Below are 11,622 nucleotides of genomic sequence, written 5' to 3' on the forward strand. Positions count from 1 at the left end.
CAAGGGTTACCTGGCGGTGTGATACATTCGGGCAAACTGTTAATACTACGAGGATTTTAGTCTGGCCCCGTCCTTAGCCCAACATTGTGCGTATATGGGCAATATAAGCCCTACTGACCCCTACCATACATGTAAGGCTCGTTCTCGCAGAAACGAGCAAGGGGACCATAGGGGCCTATGTCACTGTGTAGCCGAGACCTGGCCCTAGGTGATGGCACATGTGAATACCCTAGGATTTTAGGCAGGCTATGCGGGATAGGGACATGAACTCGATCCCCCATGCCAATTTGGCCCATACTCAGACACTGTTATGGTGCGGATGCCTTAAAAACGAGCAAGGGGACCAATGGCACTGTATCCAAGGGTTACCTGGCGGTGTGATACATTCGGGCAAACTGTTAATACTACGAGGATTTTAGTCTGGCCCCGTCCTTAGCCCAACATTGTGCGTATATGGGCAATATAAGCCCTACTGACCCCTACCATACATGTAAGGCTCGTTCTCGCAGAAACGAGCAAGGGGACCATAGGGGCCTATGTCACTGTGTAGCCGAGACCTGGCCCTAGGTGATGGCACATGTGAATACCCTAGGATTTTAGGCAGGCTATGCGGGATAGGGACATGAACTCGATCCCCCATGCCAATTTGGCCCATACTCAGACACTGTTATGGTGCGGATGCCTTAAAAACGAGCAAGGGGACCAATGGCACTGTATCCAAGGGTTACCTGGCGGTGTGATACATTCGGGCAAACTGTTAATACTACGAGGATTTTAGTCTGGCCCCGTCCTTAGCCCAACATTGTGCGTATATGGGCAATATAAGCCCTACTGACCCCTACCATACATGTAAGGCTCGTTCTCGCAGAAACGAGCAAGGGGACCATAGGGGCCTATGTCACTGTGTAGCCGAGACCTGGCCCTAGGTGATGGCACATGTGAATACCCTAGGATTTTAGGCAGGCTATGCGGGATAGGGACATGAACTCGATCCCCCATGCCAATTTGGCCCATACTCAGACACTGTTATGGTGCGGATGCCTTAAAAACGAGCAAGGGGACCAATGGCACTGTATCCAAGGGTTATATGAACACAAGATAACATATCAGTCCCAACACCATTATAACTCTATGTTACTGATTGCTTCTCGAACAAATAGCGCAACAGAAGAAATGAAAAAAACAACAACACTTAAACTGACGTATTCGGAAAGTATCTGGTTTTAAATGCTAAATTTGGCACAAATTTAAGAAAACAGCATTTTGCAAAAGTCCATATGTTGTTCAATTATAACACATTTACTGTAAATGTCAAACGTTTGGATAATTTACACAAAGACATGTTTGACAGGGGGGACTAACATCTTCATTTTCTTGAAATATGGAATTCAGTGCTGCATCTCCCGGTTTCGGATTGCTTGACCTACAACTTTTTGGCACATCCGAATCTGCAAATAACATAAAACAATGTTTTTTACAAATTATATCTACATTCAACTGCTATAAAAGTATGCAAAATGCCTGTCAACAATCATTTGAGGCATGCACAACTCTATATTAGGTAGTAATAAATTGACCAATAGTGCATACGTTCGGGAATACAAAGATTTTGAAGATCAAGTTCATGCATGCAATATTGCAATGAGTTTTTAACAACTCCAAGATTAAACTCCACTAATTGACTACTAAGAAGCACTTTGGTGATTCCAAATCACACATGCTTAGAATATCTTCTTACTAAGAGACCAAATTCCTTTCTTTGATAGCGGTATATAATTCCGGACAGGACCAACCTTTGACCAGAACTACTTCTTGTCATTGACAGTTCCTTTAGACCATAAGCAACTAGGCTGACTATAGAAAAATTAACAATACATTTGTGTTTTACAGAAAGTTTGAGTGTATATATACAGTTATAAAGGCTTTACATCTTTATCATGGCTGAAGACACGACAGAAGACATTAAATGTGTTTAAATTATAAACAATTGGATACAATGAAATGCTTGTACAAAATCCCGGATTTTCGAAACGCGTTGAAAATATTAATTTTTAAACATTGTTTTTCGCGAAAATGTATGAACTCTTAAATTTTAGGTAAGTGCAATTTGTGCTCATTTATTTTGATATATTGCTTAAAAGGTGGTTTATTGGCAAGTGGCCAATATATGTATGTATTATGAATACTTTTATCTGCCTTTTAACCATCCATGAACAAGACTGCCATCTATGCCCACAAAGAGACATAAAGTGGTGTCATATCTTAAAGCACTCAGTTTGAATGATGTTTTATCGACCTCATACTAGGTCGCACTGATAATTGTAAGCTTGTTTTGAGGAAATACTGTATTTTCGGACCATCAAGTGTCTAGTGTCTAGTCCCTTAAAGGTAAATGTACATTTAAGGATGCGTTAAAGGCATTTTTGATGAAGCTAAATAGTTATATATTCCCAAGTGGTGTGTGCTATGATATGATCTTTTAATGGTTAGTATAATTTAGCTGAGGCAAGACTTATATATTTTTATACTTTGGTGGCATACTTTAATACCATATAAGCAAGCAATAATATCAATACAATTTATACATTATAGCGGTAAATAAATGCTCAGCGAGCAAAGACACTTGTAAATGCGAGCAAAGATTGGAGCATATCACATTCACACAATAAATGCCTTTCGTTTTGATGTTTTAGTGCTCTTCTCTCAGCCAAGTCGTTACTGGGAATATCGCGGGCCTAATAAGGCTACACATGCAATTAAAACTTCACCAACGGGTCAAGACATAGAAGCAATATAAGGTTTTGTCCGCATAGTTTTCCTACACGTTTTCTTTTGTAGAGCCTGTCGTGTTAACTCCAGATATATGTAAAATTATAAGTTCTCCTAAATGATATACCTTTTTAGTTAAATTCCCGTCTTCAATTAATATAGTCATATCTTCCCTCGATATTTAAAATACGTGACTAGCGGCGGTTGGTGAATAATCGAATCCGATTTAACGTTGGGTATCCAAGTTTGAAAATGCTGCTTCGGCAGTACATATACTAAAATTGGAACGATACAGAGAAGATTAGCATGGCCCCTGCGCAAGGATGACACGCAAATTCGTGAAGCGTTCCATATTTTTTTAATGACCATGTGTCATACCGACAGTACAAACAGGCCAAAGCAAACTTTCGAAACATACAAAGGAAAAAGCAAGATGAGAGCGAAAATAATTACTTTGATGAGCTTAACAAAACCGCTGAACTTGACTACAAGTTATTTTGGAAAACACTAAAGCGTAAAAGTGGGAAGCGTCCTGATATTTGCAGTGATTAAATTATTGATGGCACCAAGTACAGTGACGATAAAGTGGTAGACGGCTTCCAGGATTACTTCAAAAGTGTATTTGATCAGGAATACCCGCTTTCATCAAACGATATTGAAACACTAAACTGCGTAAATATTTTTGCCGCAAATGATAATTTAAACAACCCAAACTTGTTAGCAAACATTGAAATCAAGGAAATAGACCACGTTATACATACTCTTAAGAAACAGAAATCGCCAGGAATAGACAATGTTCTCAACGAACACATTATACATGGTGGCGTGATTATTCGAGATGCGCTTATCAAGCTTTTTAACTCTTTGTTACGTAACGAGAAAGTCCCAGATATATGGAAATCTAGCATAATTATTCCCATATACAAAGGAAAGGGTAAAACTAAAAGCGACCCTAACAGCTATAGACCTGTCTCGTTACTTCCGTGTACCTGTAAAATATTTGAACGGATACTGCTGACAAGAATTAACAACCATGTGACCACCTCTAATTTACCATTCCCGTCGGCACAGCAACAAGGCTTCCAGAAAGAACTTAGCTGCATTACAACTGCATTCAACCTCCAGGAAACAGTTTATACACAGATTGAGAGTGGCAGTAATGCATACACCGCTTGTCTCGACCAGAAAGCTGCGTTCGATTCGGTGTGGCACGGTGGTCTATTTTACAAACTTGGACAGTTGGGAATATGTGGAAAACTCTTGCGCTTAATAATACAATCATACACCAGTCTTAAATGCGTAGTTCGCACAAACGGGAGTACATCAAAGGCCATTAACGTTAAACGCTCAGTTCGGCAGGGAGGAGTTTTGTCAACTTTTTTCTATTTAGTATACATCAATGAACTACTCGTCACACTCGAGAACAGTAACTACGGAAGCAGTGTCATGTCAGTCAAGGCAGGTAACCCATCATTCGCAGGCGATATAGCACTGATTGCAGTTACCCCCCTTTACCTCCAGAAGTTAATAGACATTGTGTACTTTTATTGCAAAGACTGGAAAATGGATATAAGCGTAGCCAAATCAAGCGTTGTGGCCTTTACAAGTAAAAGGACGATACCAGTTGTAGGAATCCTTTATGGAGATATATGTATAGATCAAGCAGACAATGTAAACCACTTAGGAATTAGACAGGATTCCAATTTAAAGTTTTCGTTAAGAATTCAGGAAAGACTGCAAAAGGCTAAAAATGCATTTTTTTTCTATGGCTGCACAGGGTGTCCACCCTTTCGGAGTGAACCCTTTGGTAAGCGCTGATCTTTACAAGAAAATAATCAAGCCTATAGCTCTTTATGGTTGTGAATTATGGTGTAACCTTACTGCGCATAACATGTATACTATTGACAAATTTCAGCATTTCATTGTTAAAAAAATACAGGGTTTTCATATTTCGACAAGATCAGATATGTGTGAAGCAATGGTTGGACTGCAAAAGCTTACCTGCGATGTGATTATTAGGAAACTTGTGTTTTTACACAAGATATTAAGCCTTGATTGTAAAAGTACATGTCGAAATATTTTTATACACAGATATTTGTCATTCATATCTTGTAACACTTCCATAAAGTATGGTTTTATTCCAGATATTTGTAACACACTCTGTAAATACGATCTTCATTCTGTTATTAACAATGTTTTAGTAGATCCGACAACATTGCCGAGTAAGTATGTATGGAAAAGAACTGTCAAGCAATTAGTGTATAGATACGAGACTGAAATGTGGAGATACAGAATTATGACAGACTCTGACTTTGCTCGCTTCAGAATTTTACAACCAACTATCGCTCCGTCAATTGTGTACAGGACGTGTTGTCGTGCTGCTCAGAGAAACATTATGCACGAGGTTGCAAAAACAATGGTGTCGCAGCTGTCGACTTGACTCTCTAACACTTTGTCAAATCTGTAATGTCCAAACCACGGACAAAATTGGTCACCTAGTCAGCGAATGTGCAGAAACAACTGAATTGCGAACTAAATATGTGTGCGCTATTTCATGTTTCGGCATTGAGTTTGTATCAGAAATACTTCAATTGGACGAATCCATGTTTACTATGAAACTGATGGGTGCACCTTTAGCGCCACTGCTTGACAATAATGACAATAAGGACTTTCTCCTGATATCGTTCCAATTTATTAGTGACTGTCTGTCATGTGTGTAAATTGTTACGAACATATTGTATTGCTGTATGATGACGATGCCCACTAATTGGGATTATGTATGGTCACACGTTATTTGTAATAGTTATTATTATTATTATTAATTGTAATTACACATTGCTGATATGTTTCTTTGAAATGCTTTAGAAATTAGATATATATATTTGTACATATGTATATTTGTACATATGTATGCATATCTCCTTTTAGGAGGAAATAAATATTTTGATTGATTTGATTGATTGATTGACACTCTTTTTATAGAAAATCTGTTTTGTGCAGGGCAGTGAACACCACCCCTATCTAGAGACATTAGAAAGATAATATCTTTACCAAATGTCATATACACATTTTCGTTTAATTAATAATATATAGAAAAACTATTTTATTGTATTTTTTTTAAAAAGAAACGGGTTATTTTAGGTATTTATATTTTTATCTACATTTTAGGTTACATAAACAAAAGAAGAAAAAATTATTTTTAACAAATACAAGGGAGATAATAAGGTTTTTCGGTTAACTATTTATTTCGATACTAATTATTCTAATACATTTATCGTTTACTGCGCACCCCGTAAGATGCATTTACCAGAGAACAAAAGCTTTCATTTAGTCCTTATAAACTATAACTTTAGTGTCTTCTGCCGAAATATTATAAAGTTATATAGGCTTGTGTTACTGTCGTCCATATAAACAGCCGCTTCAGAGTCTGACGGTTTTTGTTTTGGCGCCTTTCCGAGTAAAATTAAGAGCCTTCCACAGTGAAAAGGTCGTTTAAAATACCAACTCATAAAATATTTCATTTTCTATTTATTTTTGAGGTTTAATTATTAGCAAGCACAATACATAACTATGAGTAATTACTGAAAAGTTGAAAGTTATACTCTGTAATTCTGCATTGCTATGACTTGCTGCCAAAACCTGTAATTTTATTTTAAAGAGAAGACAGTTTTATCTGTGTAAATAGTCATTGCGGTCATGTATATATATACTTTCTAAGTATGTAGATGTTTACTTATTGTACTTAATGATATTCTAATAGGTCACACAAATGATATTGGCTCCTTATTATTAGATGAACCTCCTATATAATGGTCTGTAAATCCAATTTCGCCTGCTTGTTTTTGTGTTTCTGGGAGCTTTTGTCAGTATTAAGCCGGGTGTTTCACTTTTATCTTATGCTCATTAATGGACGAAAATTGTTTGTGTGGCATATTAGTGTTTAATTTGTAAGTACAGTTGTTGTTTTTTTTTTTGTTTTTTTTGTTGTTGTTTTTTTTTTGGGGGGGGGGACCAGTCAGTATCAGTCACATATTTTATTACAATTCAGTATTTTATTTTGTAATCATATGTTCTGTGTATTTGTCAAATAGTCTCTTGTAATTCTGTATAGAATGGCCATATACTTGTTTTATGTGTTGCATGTAACTTTTAGTATGTATATATGGACGAGACTCAAATAAAGATATATATTTATCTACATACGTTGCAACGTTTGTAGGTGTAATTAGGAGTTAAGCAAGTTTTACGAATGATAATTTTACCATTTTAATATTCTATTTGTGTTTGCTATGTGTTGGAAATGTAACCATGCATTTAGTAGAAATGTAGAATAGATTTTTGAGGATTAGTTTCAATATAGCATAATCTGCCAGTTGCTCTGTTTATTTAATATTGCATTCATGGTTTGGGTTTTATTTCATTTATAACCAGCATGAACTGCATTCACCTGAGAGATGAATGATTGAGACATGAGTTCAGTCCCTCAGACTTGGTAGGTGATTGATGTCCAAGAACTGTTTTGTACATGTTTGTTTAGTGTATATGTACATTTTCATTGTATGTGTTATGTCATTTTAACGACGCTAGACAATTACTTGACGTCTGTGTAATATCATAATTTAGTAACGCATTTATTATATGTTTACTTTATAATGTTTATATTACAAGAGCAATTATATGTGTATTGTATTTAGTATTTTTACTATTTTCAGAACGTGCTTTCATATTTTTTGTTATATCATACCAGATTGATTTAATACGAACTATACGGATATAAAAGTTAATTATTACTGAAACATTGCAATAAAGATGTAAACGAACTCAAGCCTTATTAACATTCTCATTATTTTAACTATTTAATTTGTGTGGAAAGTTTAAACTAACTAAAAACCGGTCAAAATTCAATGTCCTCAAAATAATAATATCTGCACTTTGTCGCGGATACAACATACCTGGTTGTTAATATTCATTAAGACATGAACTATTATAGCAACCCGCCGTAGCTTGAAAAGCAAAATAACTCGGAAGAGGTGCATATTCAATGCTTCCAAAATACTATCTGCATTGTGTTCGTATACAATTCACCTGGAAGCTGTTACTTATAGGCAAAACGTGCTACACAACATGCATGCAAAACAAGGACGAATTTAGGAATGAAGAAAACGCGGTCTGTCGGAACGTTTTAAGAAAATTGCCGCCGACTGCCGTAACGTTTCACAGTATACCATGTTGCGCGTAAACTATTTAGGGGACATTCCTCAGTGCTTTAGAATGCAACTCTGTGTGTATTTGTTGATTAAAAATTTATTTGGGGTGGGTTGGGTAAGCTTGGTCAGCAGGTTAGGTTGCAAGTGGGTGCTCATTGTCAATGCTATGCGTAAACTGTTTAGGGTCATTCCTCAGTGCTTTAGAAAGCAACTATGTGTGCATTAGCAGTGTTATCCGGAATAAATAAAAAATATTCCGGATAAAATTGCTAATGCAACCAGAGTTGCTTTCTTAAGCACTGAGGAATGTCCCCTGAACAGTTTACGCACAGCAATGACAATGAGCACCCACTTGGACGCTAACCTTCCGCCCAAGCTCACATCCCCCTTTATTTCAGTTTTCACCGCTAATGTAATCAGAGTTGCCTATTTTTAGCACAAAGCAATGTCCTCAGGGCAATCTACGCACAACAAAGACTATGACACCCTCTTGCACCCTTACCTGGTGCCCACGCTTAACCTAACCCCCATCTTTTATTCCGGATTACACTGCTAATGCACGCAGAGTTGCATTATCAAGAACTGAGGAATGTCCCCTAAACCGTTTACGTACATAATTGACAATCAGCACCCACATGCACCCTCACCTGGTGCCCACGCTTACCCGATCCCCCACATTTTATATTCCGGTAACACTTCTAATGCACGCAGAGTTGGTGCGCACATGGTGATATGCATTGTGATCTTTCAGTTAAACAAACAATTATTCTTTAAAGCTGCACTCTCACAGATTGAACGTTTTGACCACTTTTTTTACTTGGAACGAGCCAATATTTGCAAAAATCCATAGAAACCAGGTATATAAGACTGCTGACAAAACATTAGATCGCAGATTTTTATATTTAAGTTCAAAAATTTATGTTTTATGCATGTTTCTTTAACCGTAAGTAACGCTTTTAGCCATAAAACATTAATTTTCGAACAGAAATATGAAAATCTTCGATCTGATTTTTTGTCAGCAATCTTATATCATTGGTTTGCAGATATTTACGCAAATATTTGCTCTTTTCAAGACAGTTTTTTTATGTAAAAATGATATATCTGTGAGAGTGCAGCTTTAAAAAAACGTTGCATAGTTAAACTTAACAATGTTTACATAACTGCAGAAATAGCAATATTAGAATGAGGGTACATTTCTGAAAATTGTTTCATGATATATGGAAGTACCCTGTGTATATGTATGTGTCAGAGTTGTGCATTGATATGTTTAATAATTCAGGTATATCTTAGACATATTCTCATCATGTACATGTTGCTGTTTTTTTCCACCAGAATGTTTAACAATGTTACTATTGATTTTGTGTGTGTTTGTTCTAATTATTCAATCGTCAACCCCCACCCCGCCCGACCCCATCCCCGCCGGTACCCCATTACGCTCGCGGCTTTACAAAGCGCAACATAAACAAGTTCCGTTTTTTCCGATTTCCCGACCTATCCATTATTTTTGCACCTAATCCTATTTTTTGTATGCCATCAGACACTAATTTTCTGACTGTTTCTTTTTTCCTCCTGGGATAACATTTAAGTAATTTCTTGCTTGTGAATGCATCCTTATAATTCACGGTGGATGTAGCCAAAAGTGAATTACTGACTTTTGCTATTAATTAGGTGAAATATATTACGATCTTAACTGAAAGAAATAAATGTTTTGCATGCCTAAAAAGGATATAAAATGTCGTTCAATCGTAGTTTCTTTTTCAGAAAAAGCGCGCCAAATTGTATGCAAACAGAACGTCATTTCAAAATTGTGTCCCAGCCCTGTGCGCGCTGACATTTGGTTTGCTAGTGCGAGCGGGATAAAATTTCAAAACAGTGAAAACTACGATTATCAAATTGATATTTTCATTGTTTGAAACAGTGAAATATCATTTTTTTTACGGACAAATCTCTATTTATCATTATAACCATAGTAATAAATACAGAACATAAATGAGTATACATGTATTATTATTATGTAAAATGGAAGATTGCGAGTATTTAAGCCTTATCACAGTGAGCAAAAGCGGTCTTAAAGATAGACAACACCTGCATTGAACAACATGGAATTCAGTAAATGAATAGTACAGTCGAACCCCGTTGGCTCGAACTCGCTTGGCTCGAATTATTTGTTGGCTTTTACTGATGTCAAAACCGATTTCATTATACTGAAGGAAAGCATTACCGCTTGGCTATAATTTCCCGAGGCTCGAGGTATTTTCGCCGGTCCCTTGCAGTTCGAACCAACGGGGTTCGACTGTAATTGAAAAAAAAAGGAATTATATTCCGTAAATAACAAGTCTATCATAGCTGATATTTGATGGACATCAAATGGCCTCACTCAATATTAAATGCCGAAGACGATTTCTTTACTTTACCAAAAATGATTGAAAAGTTGGTAAAATGGATTTCTTTTAAGCGTTTTTATTAGCAAATCATGCAGCAACTGGTAGTGGTAGATACTTATTCGAACATAACTTTGCAAAACCAGGCCTGTAAATATTTAATTATAAATTGCGCACGATTTTCGTAAAATAAAGCGTTTTCTATCAAATGTTTAAGCAATTATTAACAAAATAGCTCTTAATTGAAGCATTATGCTCAGATTTCACGCTACATAAGTTGTTTGGCCTCTGATCCTATGAAACATAAATGAGTCCCATTACAGTGTGTATATACCACGTGATAAATAACGTCATAAATGCTACGTCGAAAGGCAACATTTTGCTTTGAATGACAACTTTAAACAAAGACAACTTTACTAAGAATGCACCATTTTAAATGAAACATATGTATAATATCAGGTGGTATACACACATTGCTTGATGCCCTATAACTTTCCTTAGATTCATATTCACATATGTCACCTAATATTTACAGTTCACTTTCATTTAGACATTACAGTTGTATGTCTTGTAAGATGACGTCATATACATTATACATGTACATCATTTATATCACAGATAAATGATGTTTTTCGTGGATTTTAATAGTCTTTGTATTGGCACTGTTCCTTGTTGCCTTGGAAATTTAGAAATCAGCAAAAATTTAAAAGCTGATATTGGACAGTGTGTGTATACCACGTGATAAACTATGTCATAAATGCTATGTCGAAATGCAACATTTGGCTTTAAACAAAGACAAATTTACTAAGAATGCACCATTTTAAATGAAACATATGTTCCATACTGGTTTATTGATGTTTGTTTATGCATTTATATTGCATTTTACCAGTATAATTGTATCTCTATAGATCCTATAAGACATTATTTTGCGCAAAAATGTATGCTATATTTTGACGTTATCAACGTTGACGTCATTTGATGTTGACGTCATTTCCTGTTCATTATATACATACAACCTGATAAAGGCCGAATGGCCGAAACGTTGTTTCATAAATAAATAATTTGTGTTGAAGTTGGACTTCTTTAATTATCACCATATGTCGGAAGGCAATATTTTGCTTCAAATGAAGTCTTTAAACAAAGATAACTTTACTATTTATTCACAATACTAAATGAAACATGGCGCAGTCTACGCCGCTTACATAGCCCCGCATTCGTTTTATTACTAGAGTTTGATTGAGAGTTTAGTTTCTTAAAACATCTCG

General features: G+C 36.1%; 1 non-coding gene across 1 annotated transcript; it reads left to right on the forward strand.

Annotated features, from left to right (window-relative positions):
* The first annotated feature begins 3,022 nt into the window (after window positions 1-3,022).
* LOC128207050 (U6 spliceosomal RNA) lies at window positions 3,023-3,127 on the forward strand. The gene has a single exon (XR_008256643.1). It is a non-coding gene; the product is annotated as a U6 spliceosomal RNA (small nuclear RNA).
* The last annotated feature ends 8,495 nt before the right edge of the window (window positions 3,128-11,622 follow it).

This window comes from Mya arenaria, chromosome 10 (assembly GCF_026914265.1).
Source record: "Mya arenaria isolate MELC-2E11 chromosome 10, ASM2691426v1".
NCBI lineage: Eukaryota > Metazoa > Mollusca > Bivalvia > Myida > Myidae > Mya > Mya arenaria.